This window comes from Caretta caretta, chromosome 2, assembly GCF_965140235.1.
Source record: "Caretta caretta isolate rCarCar2 chromosome 2, rCarCar1.hap1, whole genome shotgun sequence".
In the NCBI taxonomy this organism is placed as follows: domain Eukaryota; kingdom Metazoa; phylum Chordata; order Testudines; family Cheloniidae; genus Caretta; species Caretta caretta.
The window spans coordinates 21,208,374-21,229,568 of NC_134207.1; the positions used below are offsets into that span (position 1 = coordinate 21,208,374).

A 21,195-nucleotide genomic window follows, 5' to 3' on the forward strand; every position below is an offset into this window, starting at 1 on the left:
CTGGAATTTTACATTCATTCCCAGGTTTGTGCCTACTTCCTAACACCAATTCTGAGTCCTAACCTGAGTTATTAGAGACCAGTCAGTCACCATGCCCCCAATTCAGCAAGGTACTGAAGCATGTGTCTTTAAGGGTAACTCACACATCAGTTGTGTTACATGTCCTCATCCGTGCCCAATACACAGAGGAGGGGAATCTGTGTCAGCTCTTAGTTTGACAGAGCTGCTCTTTAATTAAAGCTGTAGAGATGCATTCTTTTAGCCTTGCAGATTCTCCAGTTCAATACTCAATGCCCGTAAAGATGGCAACCATCATGAAAGCACACAAGTAGTTCCACTGATATTGACATGACCACTCATGTTCAAAACACAGAATGCATTCCATTTTAGCTTTTACAACTACCAGTTCTTCTTGTAATGCTCTGTGGTTCAAACTCTGCCTTCAGATGCCTGCATGTGACTCCCACTGAGGTCAATAGGAGGTGTTCAGGCATGGAGAGTAGAATTTGCTCTTGTGGTATCTAGTTTCTAGAAACTATTATTTGCAATTCACTTCCAAAGCAATTAAATCTATTATGTTGAGCTTACTTGCATGGAATCACCTCACACTCACCTTTCTTTCTGAATGAAAGCGGAGGTGAACAAACTTTGATCTGATAAACAAGCTTCTATTTTATCACCCTGTATGCCAGGCCTCCCAGAACATTTTACAGGGAATGTACAGTGTTAGAAAACTGGCACTGAAAAATGGAGTGCATTACATTTTGGGCCTGATCATTTGGAACTCGGTGGGGAAGTTCACCCTCGGGCATTAGAGGCCAGATTCTGCTTTCAGTTACAATTGTGTACGTCTGGAGGAACTCTAATGTTTTCAGTTAAATTATTCCAGATTGACACCCCAGGTAAGTGAGAGCAGAAGGTAGCCCAATACATGTGTTTTAACAAACACAGCCAAAGATCAATGAATCTAAGGAAGAAGGATGATCTAAACAAGTTTAGGACTGGACTTGACATTTGCCTTTGATTCCTGGCTGTGCCATAGATTCTGTCCCTGCCCTGCAACTCTTTTGATCTCAGTAGTTCAGCTCTGTAAGAGAGAGATTTCCCGTTCATTCACTCTTTCCATCTCCTGTAAGCTCTTCAGGTCAGGGATTGTTTGTACAGAACCTAGCACAATGGGGCTCAGGTCTCTTAGGATCTTGAGGTGCTTCTGTAATAAAAACAATAGTTAAGAAATCTAAGTAATTTTAAATGACTAATTTGTAATCTAATTTCATTTACTTGCCAGAACTATCAAAATGTACCATGTAGTTTGAATTCTGAGGTAAGTAACAACACTCACATCAAACAATTTCAATTTATCAACATCCCTTTGCAACATGTCATTGAAATGAAACATAATACCACCAAGAAGCAGTGGAGAGAACCATCCACTAATTAAAACTGTAAAATAAGTTTTTAAGAAGCATTTCAATGCCATCGTATATTTTCTCCATTGGTAAATCATGGACCAAAGTGAAAAACTGAGTGATTTATATGCATTCATGTGCAGTACATCCATGCTAATCCTTGCATATGACTTCTTCCTTGCAATAATCCCATCAAAAGGAGTTCACTCTACAAGTCCTCTCCCTCCAAAGTGCTCTGTACAATGCCATATCCTCTATCATATCACACGCTAACATGTCTTCTTCTATGATATCCCACCACTTCCTATTGGGTCAGCCTCACTCTCTTTGCCCTTCAATCTTGATCTGTTGGGCTCTTTTACCCACACAGTTTTCAGCACTGCATTTTACATGAGCAAACCATCAAAGCCTGTACTCCCTCATTTTTTTTGGTTATAGGTGTTACTCTGAGCATGTCTCTAACATACATTCCTCATGTGGTCTTTCCTGCTTATAACACTTATCCATCTCAACATTCATATTCCTGTGGAACAGACCATTTGCTCATGTTTCTTCCTTGTGACCCAACACTCAGCGCCATACATTACAACTGGACAGACCACCGTTTTATAGGCTTATCCCTTTTAATCTTACCGGTACCCTCTTCTCACATACCATTTATCTCTCTGCATTTGAGCCAGGCGTTTATTATCCTAGCTCTCATTTCATCCTTCATTTCCCTGGATTCTGAAACCCAGATACTTGAATTGTGTTTTTGGTATTGTCTGCCCATCTAGTTTCTCTGCCATAGATGGCCCCAAGCCCAGTTGAAAGAGGAGGATGGAACAGCATCAGGTTGGCAGCTGGCCATAAAAATGTGCCATAAACTGAAAGTACGAGTCCCTTACGTGACATGACTGGCATTAAAAAAAATAATCTGATCTCTCTGCTATTCTCAGCTTAGTCAGCCTAATTTATACTTGGAAGCTGTCAAGAGTACATTTACGGGTGAGAATTATGGGGTTTGTGACCTTCCTGAAATAAAACTCCCATTTGGAGCCCCAAATGCCTTCCTAGACAATTAAAATAACTTAGTTATCTCTGTTCCTCTGAACTCATGAGAAAACTACTCTCTCCCGAGGAGATGTCTGCAGAGCTAAGCGTATGCTTCAGGTGACTGAGGGGAAACCCTGACTAACACTTCACAATTCATATCCAACTACTAATGAACACAGAGCCCCCCAACACAGCATTTTCCACTTAAACCTGTTTCCATTTAAAGTAAAATGCAGCTGCAGAACCTGAAGTCTTTCACTAGTTTTTTTTACGTGCTTTAATTAAAGCATCTTAATTTACAAAATCTAGATTTCTGAGTACTCTGGACTTCATTCCCCATAACTCCCATTAATGGATGCTAATAGGAGTTACAGATAAAAATAATGGAGTCGCAGATGAGGTGTTATTTTAGTATGGCTTTTTTACCTAGTCTCCTTTATGTAAAGATTTGCACATGTGAGAACCCAAGCTTGTTTATACAGTGCCCAGGCTCCTTGGTGTTACAATAATAAAAACAACATCTAACTATAAAGCCAGGCAATTCTGAATTCTCTCTGCCTCTTTCTCCTTGGGTTTTTGTGGCACAGATGCTGTTATTCCACTATGAACCATTTTACAATTCTATAGCCCTTTTCAGCCTGCAGGGTGCCATCATATTTTACAGAACAGGGACAAGTTATGATCTCACTTACACCAATGTAAATCCAGAGTAACTCCATGGACTTGTGATCTCGGTTACTCTGGATATACAACACTTTCACTGAGCTTAGAATCTAGTCTAAAAAAAAGTCATGGCTAGGCTTCACTGACCAGCCATCCAAATGAAGCCATCTCTTGAATGGCAGCCATTCTGCACTACCGGCCTCATGCAATGTTGGGGGGTGGGGGGATGTTTGTCTGGTTTTTTTTAAGAGGAAAAGAGGAGACTAACTTATCTAACTGAAACCAGCAGAGGAGTCTGGGGAGACGTTTTGTGGAGACATATCAATGTTGATGAAGTTTTCACCTGGAAGGTTTTAGAGAACAACAACATACACTCTGTCGTATGGTGCTTAGAGTACTGAGCTGGGATGTGAGAGACCCAAGTTGAAGCCCCTTCTCTGCCTAACTCAAAGTGATCTGGGATGAATGGCATTGATCAGACAGAGCAGGGACTTCAACGGGGGTCTCCCACTTCCCAGACCAGTCCACACACACACACAATTTTGTTTTAATTCCAATGCAGAATGACAACAAATTCATAAAACCTCAAAAGTTGCCATGAAACAGCATTGTCATTCTCCATTCAGCTCTACTGCATATGCAGTAGGCATAAGTAAACTGGTTGCATGCAGGCAACAGTAATTGAAGGCAGTCATTGAAGTGGAGAGAGCTTGACATTTATGCGCAGTAAATGTTCACGTATTAAGGACTCACACCCTGCAGTGAATGTGCAATAGCCTCGTGTTGCTGGTTTTTTTTAATAAAACATTTTGTTCCGGATCGTTCAAAAACACTGATCCCTCTTGGCACTGAAATCCCCAGTTCTCTACTGGAAACTAAAGACAATTTGTTCTAGGGCTAGTATTCTATAAAGTACACCCAAGTGGCTCACAAGCAAATGGTCTTTGTCAATAAATAATAATAAAGAAGGGGACCAGGACCTTGGTTTTCACTTCTCATCTGAAAGAGAGCACCTCCAGCAACACAGGGCCCCTTAGCAACACACTGCGGCATTGACTCGATACTGAGTCAGAGGGAAGAATGCCATGTAATGACTCACCAGCACCACTTCTTATGCAGCATTGTTTGGGGCTTAATAATGTAATCTGTCTATCTACTTGAGTGCCTTTAAAGAGCCCTACTGCACAGATGTAAAGAGCTTTCCATAGGATACACCACAGCATTAAAGGCTGGATCCAACTCAGTGGAAAGACTCCATTGACTTCACTGGGAGTTGGATCCAGCCTTAAATGCACTGCAGGGTGCTGGAAAAGCTTGTCAGATTAGATAGTAGTGACCACAGGTGGAATTTTAGGCAAAATTATGTACTCAGGAGATCTCTACTCAGATATTCTTCATTATCTGCATGCATAGATCTCCCACCATCATCAGTGAGAATTCTGCTCATCTCCGGAGAGCACAATATGGACAGTGAAATCTGTTTTGCGGCTCCAAGAGCAGAGGTTTGCCCTCTGGTTGCATAGATTACATGCACAGAGTTTCCTGCAGATGGCACTGCTAAGTTTGAAAACAAAAATGAATTTTGCCCACTTTGACTGAATTCTAGAGTTAATTAGTAATCTTATCTGAGTATCAGTGTTAAACCATACACATCATTTCCCTGTCACAGCAACATGCCTAAATTAGACACAGGGGACTCCAGGCCTGATCCTGCGTTCCTTGCAGTCAGTGAAAGTTCTGCCTGTAAAAGAAATGCAGGATCAGGCCCTGTATTCATTCATTTCATTCAAGTGTTTAATTCCTTTCCTTTAGGAAACTGAACAGAAATAAAAGTCAGGGTCTCATTTCCTCTTGGGGCTTAGATTTTAAGGTTTCCCTACCATCTTTACTTCCCTTTTACACTTCTATATGTAGATACATTAGACACACTCTGCAACCCCAGCATTTAGTATGTATCTCTTAATTTGCATATGGCACACAAGAAGTCTTCACACTGCATAGTATTTTCTTATGCCAGCAACACTGCTGTGAATTGAGGGTAACATATGTCCACTGGTATTCAAGTCTAGATGCATCTCATTGAATTCTATGAATCACATAGACCTGGATTTAGGAAAGCTTGGCTTAAGTCCGTCCCCTACTCAGGAACCTCTTAACCATGCACGCAAAGTTAAAGGGACTTGTTTTGATTTCAATGGGACTTAGCGTGTGCTTAAGTGTTTTCCTGAGTTGGTTCATATGTGTCCCCAAGGAGGGAATGTAATCCTGACTGAAGGAATATCTTATGTTCCTATCCACTGTACATTAAATATGGCAATGGGATTGTTTAGTTTATTTGGAAATCTTAGCTAAAGTGGTTTTACTATAATGAAAACCTTGTCTCCCAAGGAGCACTGGCTACTTACCTTTCAAACACCTTTAGATTAAAGGTCTGATTCATTACACTCATGCATGACTAAACCAAGCTCCATTCAAGTTGTAAGAGGGGGTCTAGGAAAACTCCTTTTTACCTATAGGGCCTAATTCTGATCTCACTTACTGAGGTGTAAATCAGGAGCGACACCACTGAAATCAATGGAGTTACAACATTGCAAAGTGAGACCATAGAGCTTGATTTTAGGAATAGGTGGCCTTAAAGAGAAGCAGGGTATATTATAGAAACAGTTCAGTGTGGTTTATTAGGGGTAAAGATTTAATTACAAAGATGACAGATGTAATATAGATCAGTTTCCAAACCACTCCTGGGACAGCTTTCTATTATCACAGGAGCAGATAGCCTGTGCTTTAAGGCAGAATCTCATGTCACACAGGATTTGTTGTTTACTTAATTAAATAGTCACAATCTATAGCTCAGAATGAAGTGGAAAAAGAACAAATTGCCCAGAGTCCTCAGAACCAGACTCCTGCAGCAAAATACCTGGGTGTCAGAAGACAGAAAGGGTAGAATTTGCTCTTCAAGACATTTCATCTCTCCATACTTTAATGGCAAATCCTGATCTTTGCATCAAACTACAATACCAAGTCTTGGTGAAGACTGGATAGGACAGTCAGAATCTCCTCCCAAGCTATGGCAGTGCGACAGAGCCTTTGCCTTTGGTCAGGGTGGTTGGCCATTCCCCTTCTCCTCCTCCATAGGCAAGAGGTCCCAAGCCTCCCTGAACAGCAACGGAGATGAATCCATATAGGCGAACTCTATGGCTCACATGGGATTGTTAATCCCCTACACAGCCTCCAGGCATCCTGACTTCTAGCCCTTGCACAGTAGAACCATAATTGGTCTCTACATGCATGGTGGTTGATGAGGGGGACAAGATTTTCCCCCTTAAAATCTGTTGAAACACCATTAGTAGGATGGCAACATCCCAGTCAGCAGGTAGACTGGCCAGCACGAGGGCAACACCAGGCAGTGGACAGGAGGACAGTACCATCCAGTCAGATGACCGACTGGACAACATGATGGCCAAGCAATGCATATGAATTGCTATTTTGGATCAGACCCATGAGCCCTCTAGCCCACTATCCTGTCTGCGACAAGGCCAGTACCAGGTGCTTTAGAGCAGCAAAAAAACCCTGAGCTAACAAGATTTCAACAACATGTTTACAGGGGAGCTTTCTTGCTCTTAATCCCACCTAGTTACTGGTTGATTTATATTCTGAAGAATGAGGGTTGTATATTTTTATTCAGAGGTTCTTATTATCAAGAAGTGTTAACCCTTTTCTGAATCCTACTATGTTCTTGGTCTGTATAACATCTTGTGGTAGGGAATTCCACAGATTAAGCATGCATTATGTTAACAATAAGAGCAAGACATTTTCATCAATTTCATATTGGTTGCCTTTAATTTTAATTGGATGTCCCCTTGTTCTTCAGAGATGAGGAAAGGTAAATCGCAAGCACCAGGGACACCTTTCACCTTGAGGGATGCCCCCTCCAGAATAAATTTAATGCTACAGATAGTTTAGAGAAGCGTGCACTGCTGCTGCTAATACTGTACCCGTTCTTTTGATGGATGGAGGACATTGGAATCCAACTGTCAAGCCAGCTCCTCCCACCAGCCACAAATTCACCTGAAGGGCAAGAAAAGAGCAAAGTTAATTTAAATCCATCTCTCCATGGATTCCAGTTGTGAGCACTTTAGTTTGACAGTCTTTAAAACCCAAGGACGCCACTCGTCTTTCAAGGTGAAAGCTCTCAAGGAATTGATTCTCGTGCATCTTGTCAACTCCTGTTTTTACTATCACCCGAGGACTCGACTATCCTGTGAAGAAATTTGACTTATGAAGTACAGCAGCATTAACAACTCGGAAATTCATTCATTTTCAGGAGCATATACGTCAGCTGAAATGGGTTCAAAGCGCTGCTCATCTGAACTGATTTACAGATCCACCAACAGACACAGAATCACTTCTGCTAGCAACTTAATTTTACAGGCCTGGAACACTTTGGTACTGCATCCAGGATTGGAGTGGGGGCGGGTATTTCAGCAGTGAAATTTGTTACCCATTTAGCTCCTGGAGCATTTTGTCGCCTGTTAGTATTGCCAAGAGAGGTTTTTGTTTATACCCTGGAGAAGTTTGCATGACGTGTTCCCCTTCCCCAGTGGCACTTGAAAACGTTGTTGCAGTTGCTGTCCCACAGCATGTTTAGTGCCAAACTAACCAGTGCAGGTGTGCTGGAAAGGCAACGGAGCAGATCCTGCACTCTGCCACTGCTACTCCTGTGCAGGAAGCAGCCAGGACATGCTGCCGTTGGAAAGTTTGGGTGGGGGCGGAGTCAGTTACTTAATACCCCTCTTCAGAGCCAATGCTTCATGGAGGGAGGAAGGAGAAAGAAAGAAGGCAGCAATGTTTGGTTTTTCCAATGACCTGTTTTTCCTTTGAAAGGGAAGATTTTCAACCACAGTGTTTTTTGGTTTCGCCTGAAAAACCAAGTTTTGCTAAAATACCCGGAACAAAGTCTGAGGTCCCTACTCAGGCAAACTCCCATTGATTTCAGTGGGGGCTTTGCCTGAGTACCAAAAGGCCATGTTCTGCAGTTATCACCAGCCTCAGATTACAAAGGAAATTAGGTCTTTGAAAAGTCACTTTAATTGACCAGCTATATTCTTCCCCGTGCATGGAATGTGCAGCCAAAGCCCACCCTTTTCAATTCCTTCCCAAGCACTCTGCTCCTGGAAGGCTCAACACCGCCCACCGAAGGGTATACCGACCCTTGGAGCAAGGGCTGTGAGTCCCAGCATGCTAAAAAATAGTTGAATAGCCGTGAGGCAGCAGCTTAGGCTAGCCACCTGAGTACGTACCAGCGGGGTCCAGGAAGGTTTATATTCAGGACAGCTACCTTCCCCTCGTCACTGCCCATGGTGCTGCAGCTACACTGCTGTTCTTAGCATGCTAGCTCAATGAGAGCTAACGCAAGGCTGTCTCTGTGAGATGGGAGTCACACCCCTAGCTCCCAGGGTCGATATACCCTAACTCTGTCAATACTTGGTCTACTCCAAGCATGGGGAAGGGAGGAGGAGAGAAATGTAATGTTAGGCCATTAACTGCTCCTCTGGGTCTCCCAGACCTCAGGTCTCATGTATGGTTTTGTATGCATCTGTGAGCAGAAACTGTCTTTATGGGTGTCTCCTACAACACTTAGGTCCAGATTCTCAAATCAATGGAAGTTAGGTACCTAAATACCTATGAGAATCTGAGCCTAAGCCCATAGTTGGAGCTTAAATCGTAACAATGGCTCAAAGTCATTACCCTCTTCCTAGGGTTGCCAACTTTCTAATCGCACAACACCAAACACCCCAGCCCCACCCTTTCCCCGAGGCCCTGACCCTGCCTGAGGCCCCGCCCCCCCACTCACAACATACCCCCTCCCTCGGTGGCTCTCTCTCCCCCACTGTCACTGACTTCCACTGGGCTGGGTCAGGGGCTTGGGGTGTAGGAGGGGGTGATGACTCTAAGTCAGGGTGTGGGTTCCGGGGTGGGGCCTGAAATGAGGGGTTCAGGGTGCAGGAGGGGGCTCTGGGCTGAGGCAGGGAGTTGGGTGCGGCGGTTGGGGGGTGAGAGCTCCAGCTGGGGGTGCGGGCTTTGGGGTGGGGCTGAGGATGAGGGGTTTGGGATGCAGGAGGGGGCTCCAGGCTGGGGGGTAGGGCTGACAGATTCGGAAGATGGGAGGGGGCTGCAGGTTGAGGCAGGGGGTTGGGGTGCAGGGGGGAGGGCTGTGGGCGGCTCAGGGCTGTGGCAGGGGTTTGGGAGTTGGGGTTGGGGCATGGGCTTACCTCAGGCGGCTCCCAGTCAGTGGTGCAGCGGGGCAAAGACAGGCTCTTTGCCTATCCTGGCACCGCGCTGCACCCCGGAAGAGGCCAGCAGGTCCAGCTCCTAGGCAGGGCGGGGCACAAGTTTCCGCGCGCTGCTCTTGCCTGCAGGCACTGCCCCCTCAGCTCCCATTGGCCGCAATCGCTAGCCAATGGGAGTGCGGAACCCGTGCTCGGGGCAGGGGCAGCATGCAGAGTCTCAGGGCTCCCCTGCCTAGGAGCCAGACCTGCTGGCCTCTTCCAGGGCACAGTGCAGTGCCAGGACAGGTAGGGACTAGCCTGCCTTAGCCTTGCAGCACCGCCGACCAGACTTTTAACGGCACAGTCAGCAGAGCGGACCAGAGCCGCCAGGGTCCCTTTTCAACTGGGCGTTCCAGTCAAAAACTGGACACCTGACAACCCTACTTCTTGCAAGATCCTGCAGCTTACCGTCCAGGGGGGAAGGTCCCAGAGCTCATGCTCCAGCCTGAGCTCATAAGTCTACACAATGACTTTTAGCTCCACAACGTAAGCCAAAGTTATATTTTGTTTTTCCTCCTTCTGCCATTAGTATTTCATTATGGAAGGGTAGGTTAAAAAAATGAGTTCTTAATCAGAGTGACACATGGCACATCTGTATCAACATGTGTCAGCTGCAGTGTAGAAAGGGAGGGGAGTGGGGGAATCAGAGCTCCCATCATTAGGAACTCTCACCTCTCAGGGCTCCTAGAAAATGGAAGCTTTTCCCTGCAGTCAGGGGTGTCCAGCCCGTACACCTACACTGCACCTTCAGTGTTAGTCTTGAGAACTTTTAATTGTAGAATCCCTGTCAGTGCTTGGATTATTGTATAGCAAATGACAGTTAGGTAGTGTCGTGGCATAAAACCACAACCACATCAGTAACACTCCGAGGTGTAAGTTGTCAGATCATAATTCATGCCCTGTTGTGCCTCATTGCTTAATTATACAGTTTGATTGCAACAGGATTTTTTTTATGGTAAATCCTAGGTTGACATCACTCTGATTAAGAACTCATTTATTTGATTACATAGTAACACAACAAGATTCTGAGGTGGAAGGAAACCAAGTCCTTTCATGCCCATTCAGCTGCCTAGCTAGTGTGTATACATATTCCCTACACTTTTGTAGTCTTTATTTATAGTGAACAAGATTGAGCTTTAATGACCTCGTCCTAGAGAACAGCGTAAGCAATAAGGTATATAGGTTTGCAGATAATATGAAACTTTAGACTGCATCTCTCTTCTCTGGTCCTTAAGGAACTTGTAGCATTATGGCAATTGGTATCATCTTCAGTCTTACATTTCTCTTGATAATTTACTTATTATGCTAGTGCGTACAGGCTTCAACCATGTTATAGCCCCATTGTGCTAGGCACCAGGCAGAGATAACTGCAGACAGTCCCTGTCCCAACGAGCTCACAGCGAAGGCCCTGATTCAGAGAAGGACTGTAACATGTGCTCCAGTATTTTGTTGAACCAAGGCCTAAGCCTCTTACTTTAGGCTTCATGACTGTACTGCTGGTTGCAACACTGGCTCTGATCTCTTGTGTAGCCTCTTTTTTATTATTATTACTCCATGTGTTTCCCATAATACTTAGTGGTTTAGATCTTCAAAGCACTTTAAAATGAAACTAAATTAAACCTTAAACCACCCTAGTGAAGCAGGCAATCAAGTACTACCACTATTTTTATAGTGCAGGGAAACAGAATTACAGAGAATCGACTTGCCCAGGGTTGCATAGTAAATTAGACGGAGCTGAGATTTAAAAAAATAGGAGTTCCTGGTTCCCAAACCTAGGATCAGTCCATTAGACCAGGATGTCTAATCTAGGTCCATCCCCTTTTCTTTGTCTTTTATATGGGGGTGGGAGGGAAGGAGGTGTTAAAGTCCTTGTGCAATTGTTCATCATGTCGTCTGCGTTAGATAACTAGGAGAGCTGGACATATTTTTTCAATAGAAGAGTTTTTCCATCAGAAAATGCAGATTTGATGGAATCTAAATGTTCCATGGAAACACATTGAATCTGTTGAAACTTTTGAAGGAGACCCAGGCAGCCTGGTTTCCTGCACCCACCTCTCCAGGCTCCTCAGAAGTCCCCCTGGCAAGTAACCTGGGAGCCAGGGCTTCCAGGCTCCCCAGCTCTGCAGCAGCCAAACTGGCTCGCTGCTGGGTGCCTGGGGAGCCATGAAGCCCAGACCAGTTTTTTAAAAAATTCCATTTTGGTGCTTCTGAAACTGAATTTTTATTTAAATATAATGTACCTCCTGTGGAAAAAATCATATATCTGACTTTTCTTTCTGATTCAGTAACTTGGGGTCTTGTCCAGTTCTAATATCTACATTATGCCTCTCTAGATTCCCCTTGCTGTTTCACTTGGCTAGGGGTAATCTTTACTATTGTTAGCTTGCAATATCCTCATGAGAGAGGCCTTATTTCCCTATTTGCAAAACTTCTAGCACACGCAGGTGCTATATAGTAGATAACATTTCTCTTCCTAAACTCATCCAAGATGTTGTACACTCTGTTCTACTCCAAAAGGTGGCTAAATTTCAGAGAAGAAGGATTCAGAGTAGCAGCCGTGTTAGTCTGTATTCGCAAAAAGAAAAGGAGGACTTGTGGCAGTCTCTAAGCTGCCACAAGTACTCCTTTTCTTTTAGAGAAGAAGGAGGCGGCCTTGATGAATGTTTGCATATACACCTTTCCTATTTGGCAGGTATATTATGAGATTTCATGGTTAATATCTGCACAGTGCTTTGAGGCCTAAGATGAAAGGAGCGTGAATATGATTGATATTACAGTCATGCCTAGAAACCTCACTCAAGGCCCCTGTGGTGCCAAGCACTGTACAGACATGTAACAAAGACAACGTCTGACACAAAGAGCTCACAACCTATATGAGAGACAAGGAGCAAAAGGTGTAGCTATAGAGTCAAGTATGATTTGGTAATTTTGCATATATTTCCCCTTATATTTCTATTTATTGACCTCCTCGCACTGAATCTGCAAGTACTTCCCATTTCTCTTCTCAACTATGTGGACCACAGTATGACATCCATTGCAATAGAGATAACGATCATCAGGTGGAAGCTGTTATTTTATACAGAGCAGTGGGAAATGTTTTCCCAAGCACCATGGGAAATGAAATATTTTGTTTCCTGTACACCAAGAGCAGTCAGAGACTCAGTCTAAGTGTCATTTAGTTTAGATTAAGAGAGCAAAAACAAGAACAAATGTCAGAGGGGGCAATGTATCTGATACACTGCAACTGACCTGAACTGGTGACTGATTTCAGGAGGCAGCAGTATGCTAATAATGTAAAGGTGCAGCACACGGAAAATCATACCAAACACCTTTCGGCTTCTTTCCGGAGTGCAGGATGAGACACATAAAACCAGTCTTCAACTTTATTAGCAACAAGTATGGAGAATACACAAGAACATCCTGTAACTGGCTATAAATATAGAAACACCAGTAAGGGAACTCTACCGTATTACTCATTCTAGTAGCAGTTACATCCACTATATGAAGCCATCTGGCTTTGGTTTTCATCCAAAACCCAGCACACATTGCTTGAAAGGTTGGCAGTTCTTTTGGGCCAGTGTTGATCTTGTTTTGAGAAAATCTGGACAGATATAGAGAGTTGAGTCAAAACCATGTAAGACTCAGTTTGAGGCAACATCAGTGTAAAACCAGGGGAAAAAACTATGTTTTGTTTCAAGTTTTTGGGAGTTGTAGGATTCTGAAAAAAATCAAAGGGTGGAAGTCCATGCAAACTGGAATGAATCAACAGAATCCCTGTGAGCTGAAGCTTCTGCATTAGCTCTCCTTATGCATCTCAGCTTTCTAATGGGGATAATAAAATGTAAATCATGATGCAAACACGACTGTAAAAACTGACTGCAGTACCCACCCTGCTTCGACTCTAGCCAGAGGGGGTAAATGCTATGGGAAGACAGCTATAAAGAAACCGTACATGATTATTCCATTATTGAAGTGCATGCTGAGTGTGTGGGTGGGAATTCTTCATTCCCATCTCCATCATGCTGCCCTGCTTAGCTTTTCCCTCCCCCTCTATCCTGCCCGTTCAATACATTGCTGTTAACACAATCAAAGGACATTACAATTCCTTTAACAGAGGATAAAAAAGCAGAACCAGAAATAATGTTTGAGGAACAGTTCAACAAACACATAGCTGATTTAAAACAAAAGAAAAAACACTCACCCTCAATCCCCAGGTCCTTTGTTGCTGCTCTTTGCATTTCCAGCATTATCAGATGTGGGTTCTTTATGTTTTATTAATATTTTTAAAGAACAGAATAATTAGGGGCTGTTTGAATACAGAAATACACTGCCTCTGGCCACAAGTTTTCCCAAACTCGTACTCCTCCCTGCAATCCAGGATTAGGGTCAGGTCAAAAAGGACTCTTGTAGCACAGTGCTGCAAAATTATGATATTTGAGCCTTGATCTGGGCCTGATTCTTCACTCACACTACTGTAAATCAGAAGTAGCTGCATAATATTTATTATCATCAGTTGAAAGCCAACAGAGCGAGTGGTCTTGCAGGAAACACAAGCCCTCTGGCTCCCTCTATAGGTAGAAAGGGAAACTGAAGGTGCTGTTACATGTGGATGGACCAGTTCAATTTGCACATTTGTCCCATACTCCAGTGTAGTCTCAAAGTGCTTGCAGTTTCTTTGTGTTCTTGACAGGAACGTGCTTTAAATTGGCTACGTAGCTATCTGTGCGGAAGGGTGGACAAGTGTGTGAAATGGTGCCTGACATTCTCTATGGGATACTCTAGTGGTCGAGTCAGTGGGCTTAGCTTGGAAGTAAAGCCCAAGGTGGACAAAGATACTTATCTGACAATATTGATTCATAATGATACAGTCTAAGACTGTGGGTAGGAGCCTACTGGGAAAGTGATTCCAGCATCCTAAAGAAGCTGGCATTAGTGGATTAGGCTGAAGCTGACTTGGTTGGGGGTAAGAAATAGTTTGGAGCTAGCCCTGGAGAGCTGAAGAAGTTACCAGGTTAGGTTAACAATGAGAACTAGCCCAAACTGAGTTGGCAAACTTTGAGACATGATCTGTGTTCTATCTCAGAACGTGTCTGTATCAGTGATATTCCTGCACAATCTGCCAGAGAGTCTGGGCTTTTCTTATTCCACTTTGTCATTACATCTATTGGGGTAATTACTCAGTCCATAAGGGTTTTTGCAAATACATTTGCCAGTCTGTTATATTTCATTTCCTTATTAGACATGCTCATCTGAATTTATTGACATTCTGGCAACTGTCCAATTCCCTTCACTTTCAGCTCAGGCTAGATGCCCTCAGTAATGTGATCTCATACAACAGCAGGGAGATGTGGAAGTACCTCTGAGGAAACATCACTCCATTCAGTCCTTGGCTTCCTTTCCAAGACTGCTTACCTGCAGCCACCTGTGGTTGTGGATTAGTCATTAACTTCATCAAGCATTGCTTTCCCCGACTTGCTAGCTTCCTGCCTATTATGTATTTGCTTTTAATACCTATTTGTTTCAGAGAGTCACTTTCTTGACTCTAGATCATTCCACATCTCTGTCTGACTCTCCATTTCCCTGCACCTTGTACAGTCATTACACTAGGGCCGAGTGGATGTAAAGCGTTTCCATTCTGCTAACAGCCTTTTACAGCAACTTTGCCCTGCGATAAACGTTTGCACATGGTGCAGAGAAATGGACAGTCAGGGATCTGGCTGTAAGTGCACCTTCTTATTCCACTGAAGACACATGGCACATCAACATTGTCAGCTGCAGCGTAGAAAGGGAGTGGGGGAAATCAGAGCTCCCATCATTAGGAACCCCCACCTCTCAGAGCTCCTTGAAAATGGAAGCTTCTCCCTGCAATCAGGGGTTTCCAGCCTGTAAACCAACACTGCACCTTCAGTGTTAGGTTTGAGAACTTTTCATTTTACCCATAGTACATCTCTAAGAGGGAATGTAGAGACTATCCTCCTATCACATGCAATACAGCTATCTTTCTCTCTATGTGTAACACCAACAGACCCTGGTCGTCAGTGGGCAGGATCAAACCTGGGGCTTCGGGAGCTTAGTGCATGAGCCTCTACTGCAGGAGCTAAAAACTACAAGGCTCTTAGCTAAGCCTCTAGCGCAGACTCATTTATCTCTCTTTAAGTGGTCTCGATGCCATTAGACAGACCAGAACACCACACCCAGGAGGTGTGTAGGTTGCATGTGGAAAGCACATCATTTTATAACCACCTAGTTCAACTTCAAAACAGTGGTTTGCCCTTTAGCTTAAGCTATAAACTCTCTCTAAAAATTAGGGTGCCTTTTAAATTTATGGGGAAGAGGTTCCTTCTGCCCAGATTGTGGTATTAAGACTTCCATCCTTCTGAGTTTTCTGGTATACATCAGTTTTATTTATTGTCTACAGGGTGAACTAAGGTAGCAAGGACCATGGTAAAACTGGACTGGGAGGGGAAGGGAGGTTCAAGGCAAAAAGTGCCTCAGAGATATTTCACAAACAAATGGAACAAACTCTCTAACCATTGCAACATACGCCAATACAAGCTGCAGAGACTGCTGGTTTCGAGAGAGAAAAACTACTCGTGAACCTAAGCACCGGCCACGTTGGCACTCTAATGACATCCATCTTGAGACAGCAACATTTTCATCTATAGACTGAAGATTTTACTGTAAACACTGTTAATTATCCTGTCATGGGGAGGAAATGGCCTTGCTCATCACATACAGTTCTCTCATAGATAAACCCCTATAATCATCAGGTAAAAATCAGCAAAGCAGATGAGTGCTCTTATCTGTCTGATGGCTTCTTTCAAAATAATAAGCAATGACCTGTAGAGGCTGAAGGCAAGATGGTGTAGTGGGGAGGACACAGGGACCTATTCCTGTCTCTGATCGGCTGTAACATCTCGGGCAAGTCACTTCACCTCTATTTCTTTTCCCACCTTTTGAGCATCTTGTCTATTTAGATTGTAAGTCTTTCAGGGCAGAAAGTGTCTCTCACTAGGTGACTGTCTAGAGCTTAGCACAGTGGAACCTTGCTCTCAGTTGGGAAGTTTTAGTGTAATAAAAATAGTTAAATAATGATGTGGTTGCCTCATCAGGAGAGTTTAAAGGGAGCAAATTCTGGAGAAATCTCAAGATTTGAACTTGCTCCTACCATGGTGTTTGAAAGACTCAGTTTTCCAGTTCTGGGTTGAAAGCAGCCACAATCTTGCTTTGTTAGATTTCAGAAGAAGGTGGCAGATAAAAATCTCTCAAAATCAGCTGTCTTGTGAGTTGTATCATTCCACTTACAGGAGATGCTCATCACCTTACAGAATTCAAGCCAAGTTAAAGGTGTTTCTGAGCATACTTTTAACTCCCATTGATTTCAATATGAGTTGAGGGGGCTCTGCAAATACATGATATTTATATTAACATGGACAACTTTGACTTAGAATGCCTGCTGTAGAGTTCTCTTAATGAGTGGAATAAGTTCTGATTTCCTTAGCAAAACCCAGTTTAGATTCAGTGTCCCTCTTGTATAATGAGCCATCAGATTCAGTGTATTGGACTCTCCCATGCTTGTTATGTATTGCTGTAGTTACTACCACTCAGGGCAGCAAAACAAATAAGTGTTGTCATTGAAAACCTCAGAATGCAACACTGCATGCTTTCCTTTCATGAAGGATGACAATGTTAGGTCTTGCTCAATCCATGAATAATTTTTACATCCTAGCTAGCTAAAGACTGTTCTCTCTCTCTCTCACACACACACACACACACACACAGAGCGCCCCCAGTCTCAAGGTTAGCATTGTTTTACAGTCACAAATCCTGAAGGAAGCAACCTAATGTAGCAATAAAACACATTCATGACTCTTCTTCTATTGTGGTACGTACATCGCATAAGTGACTTCCAACAGGATAAGCAGCTCTAATTGAGCTGAGGGTCGGTTTATAGTGCATGCCCTTATTTTCAGGCCTTTTGTTCAATGGGTGTGATGCTCTGAAGGAATGGTGCCAGAGTCTGTAGAGTCAAGGTCACATATTGTCAGACAACAAATTAATAAAGGTCGAAGTTTACAGAACAATTTAAAGGGTAATGATTGTTTAAACAGTGACTTTATAAAACTGACGTGTTGGTGTCACTGTGTGGGCCCCAGGATATGAGAGAGACAATGAGGATATGGGAGATGGTGTCAATGTTGTACAAGAGAGACAAGATGGGTGAGGTAATATCTTTTACTGGACCAACTTCTGTTGGTGAGAGAGACATGCTGAGGAAGAGCTCTGCGTAGCTCGAAAGCTTGTCTCTCTTCCCAACCGAAGTTGGTCTAATAAAAGATATTACCTCACCCACCTTGTCTTTCTTGTACAACAATGACACCATCTTCCTCAGTTAATCTGCTCCTGAAGCATCTTCACTATAGTGGAACTGGAGGAAGGGTCAGGAGGGACCTTGAGCAGCGTGACACCAGAGTCAGCAGTCCAAACTGGAGGTAGGCTGCTAGATTTTGAACTCTAGAGCCTCAGCATGGGACTTGCCTACAACTCCTTTATTGCAAACTACTCCCGGGGACATTCTGTGCCAAAAAATTAAAAATTCTGCACACAGTATTTTAAAATTCTGCACATTTTATCAAAATACCACTACATAATTACACCAGTTTCAATTATTTCAAAATACCTCTCAGCAAGTAACAATACAGATAAACACAAAAATTCCTCCCGGAGTAGAGAGTTAAAGAAACCCCTATGAAAACCCAGTTCCTGTTTCTCTGCCCCCTTCCTCCCTTTCCCCCCTCCCCACCTCTGAGCACAGCCAGGGGGCCAGACAACTACAACCCCTCCTCCTCAGAGCCCAGCCATGGTGCCCCCCCAGCCAATACACCCCAGAGTCCAGTTGCAGGGCCCCCTTGGCCCAGATACCCAACCCCCCCACCCTCATGAGCCCAGCCATGGGCCTCCCCTTGCCCAGATACCCCCCACCCCCATCCCCAAGAGCCCAGGGATCCAGAGGAAGAAACAGCCTGATGCTTGGTCCCAGGCTCACATGGAGTGTCTTGTGCACCACCATCTCCAGCTGTCAGGAACCCTCTAGTTCCCTCCCCATCCCCCCGGCAGTGTCTTCTATGTGCAAGCTGGGCTCTGCCGGGTCCAGCAGCCCCCTAATGGTAGCCAGCAACACTGCAGCCCATTTCTGTGGGAGAAAGGAAATTCTGCACACACAATGTTAATTTCTGAAAATTCTGCATTGCGCAGTGGCGCAGAATACCCCCAGGAGTAGCAAATGCAGGGGTGGATATAGCCTTCCAAATCAATGAGTCCACTGTGGGGTTGCTGCTCTCCCCAAGGGGCTTGGGAGGGGCTGGGAGGTCGGAGAGGGCCCCCACCTGGGGTGGGTCATTGCCTTCCCCACAGAGATTGGGGGGGGAGGGTTGGCCTCAGACCTGGTGAACTAACAGTGGTGGTGACAGTGAAATCTGGGCCCAGCTGAGGTAGGCGAGTTGCTCCCCACCCTACTGATGGCACATGCCAAACCTGAGAAGCACTACGATCCTGTGTGCCAGGTTGCAATGCCACTCTGCCAGATTTGGCTGGGGGCAGGCCAAATTTGAGATGGGGGCTCTGTTCAAGGGCATTGAGCGCACATTGATTGAGCCAGGCCTGAATTCTGGGGGTGTAATTGCACCCAGGGACCCCAGCTACAGCCGCTAAAGAAACAGTCCTTTCTACCAGCACAAGGATGTAGTGAGGATTCCTTAGATAGTGTTTTATAAAGTACTTTGCAGATTGAAAGTTATTATTGGTTACTATTATTTATTATTGGAAAAAGGGTTTCCAGCCCTTTTTTCCTTAGATGATTTTTTTGGCTAGAGTTATAGAAGTTTATAATGGTGTAGACGAAAGTCCCATAAAAGACTGTACTTGTGCCTTGATCTTGTAAGGTGCAGGGCACCCTAGTACTGATCCAGCAAAGCACTTAAATGTGTGCTTTTCTAAAAGCACATGAGCGTGCCCATTTACTTGTTATTTGGTGTTCCAGGATTTCCAAATTCGAGCCCCATGGCATCAGGAAGTTAGTCACTGTGGATGAAATTTTTCCCTTCTGTAGAGGGCTGGCACAACACTTATTCAACACCAAGTCCCTCACAAGCCTTGGCTAGTTACACAAGTTATGTGGTATTGCTTCTGTTCCTTGACTGAGTGTCTTAGGTAACTAACCAACTCAGTGTGAAGAGCAAATTGTGAAATCTACAGCCAAATATTGCAATTTGCTTTCGAAGAAGATCTCGCACAAGCCTCAAAAAATGGGTTAAGCAACATGTATGAAGAGCCCCCTGCACAGAATGAATTTCGTCCCCATTAGGCATTCCTCCCCCCGACACGCACCAAGACTAGCATGTTGTGGGGTTGTCATCCCATTCTGTGCGTTCCCCATCTGAGAGCCTGATAGGAGGAATAGCTGCATCCTACCTTCTTAAATCTCTGGGGTCACTCAGCGCCAGAAGGGATGGGGCTGGCCTGAATACAGACTCCACTGCCTCTCAGACAAATCAGGGGCGAGTAATGGGATCTCTGGAGCAGGGAGGGAAGTCAGATTGGGAGGAGAGGCTGTTTGAAAACATTTTGGAACCTCAGAACATGTTCACAGACCTGAATCTGCACTGGCTTTGTGTGGGTCCAAGGCTTGATGCACCTATTCCATACAGTTCTAATCACTATTATAATTCTGCTTTTCTTGACCTTGTAATTATGTCGCATGCAATTCCCTCATGTCGCAGACTAAATCCATGAATTCATGCTTTCTAAGCAGCTTTGGAAATGATTGTATAGAATTAGTATTAACTAGTTTCACTATTATTAAATGGAGAATTAAAGCTTTCGACATTGAGCTATTCAGAGGTGGTTGCTACACGACTGCTCTGCAACGGTCTCATCAACAATAATAGCCGTCGGTACGAGTACACCTAAAAAGCTGGAGAAAAATGCATAATCTGTTCTATTATAATCCACTTTCCTAAAGTAGCCCTGCATTTAAAATCTATTAAGAATGGCATGAATAGGGAGTGATTTTTAATATGATAATGCAATTGTTCAGTCATAAATGGAGAAAGCCCCAACAATCAGACTCTAAAAGGCAACCAAGCACTGCTTGTTCTGAATTCGAGACATCAAATTGGCTATTTGGCTGACAGTCTCATTGGAAGTGAAAGGCATAATACTTCCAATGCGCCAGGAAGACCACGAAGCATTTCAGAAAAATGCTATTTTTCCATGTTTTGTGTCTTCTTGACTAGTGATATATAACCTTTGTGTGAACAAAGCACTGTACTGATATTAACCTTGTGACACCCCTGTCGATTTGGTGGGTTAGTATTATTGTCCCTACTTCACAGATAGGAAAATGGAAACAGATCTGTTCAAGGTTACCCAATGTCAGAACTATGATTAGAACTCAGGGCCTTCTGAGCCATTCCTCCAGAACACTGTATTCAACGTATAGCTCCCAATACAAAAGTTGTATAGATTCCAAGAATGAAAAAAGGAAAGAAGAACACAGTCACGCTCAAGATATCCTGTCTGTTAAATCTCTTTTGGTTATTGGGCTGCCATTTTCCTCAATATCACCCAATAGAGCAGGGGTAGGCAACCTATGGCACGCATGCCAAAGGCAGCACACAAGCGGATTTTCACTGCCCGGGTCCTGGCCACCGGTCTGGAGGGCTCTGCATTTTAATTTAATTTTAAATCAAGCTTCTTAA

At 44.0% G+C, this 21,195-nt stretch overlaps 1 long non-coding RNA gene across 1 annotated transcript in view; it reads right to left on the reverse strand.

Annotated features, from left to right (window-relative positions):
- Nucleotides 1-343: 343 nt before the first annotated feature.
- The window catches only part of LOC142070730 (uncharacterized), a 51,819-nt gene continuing 30,967 nt past the window's right edge, over nt 344-21,195 (reverse strand). Inside the window, exons 2-3 of the long non-coding RNA XR_012666682.1 lie at nt 7,103-7,175; nt 344-1,210 (exon numbers count right to left, since the gene is read on the reverse strand). This is a non-coding gene — a long non-coding RNA (uncharacterized LOC142070730). The remainder of the gene's footprint in view (nt 1,211-7,102; nt 7,176-21,195) is intronic.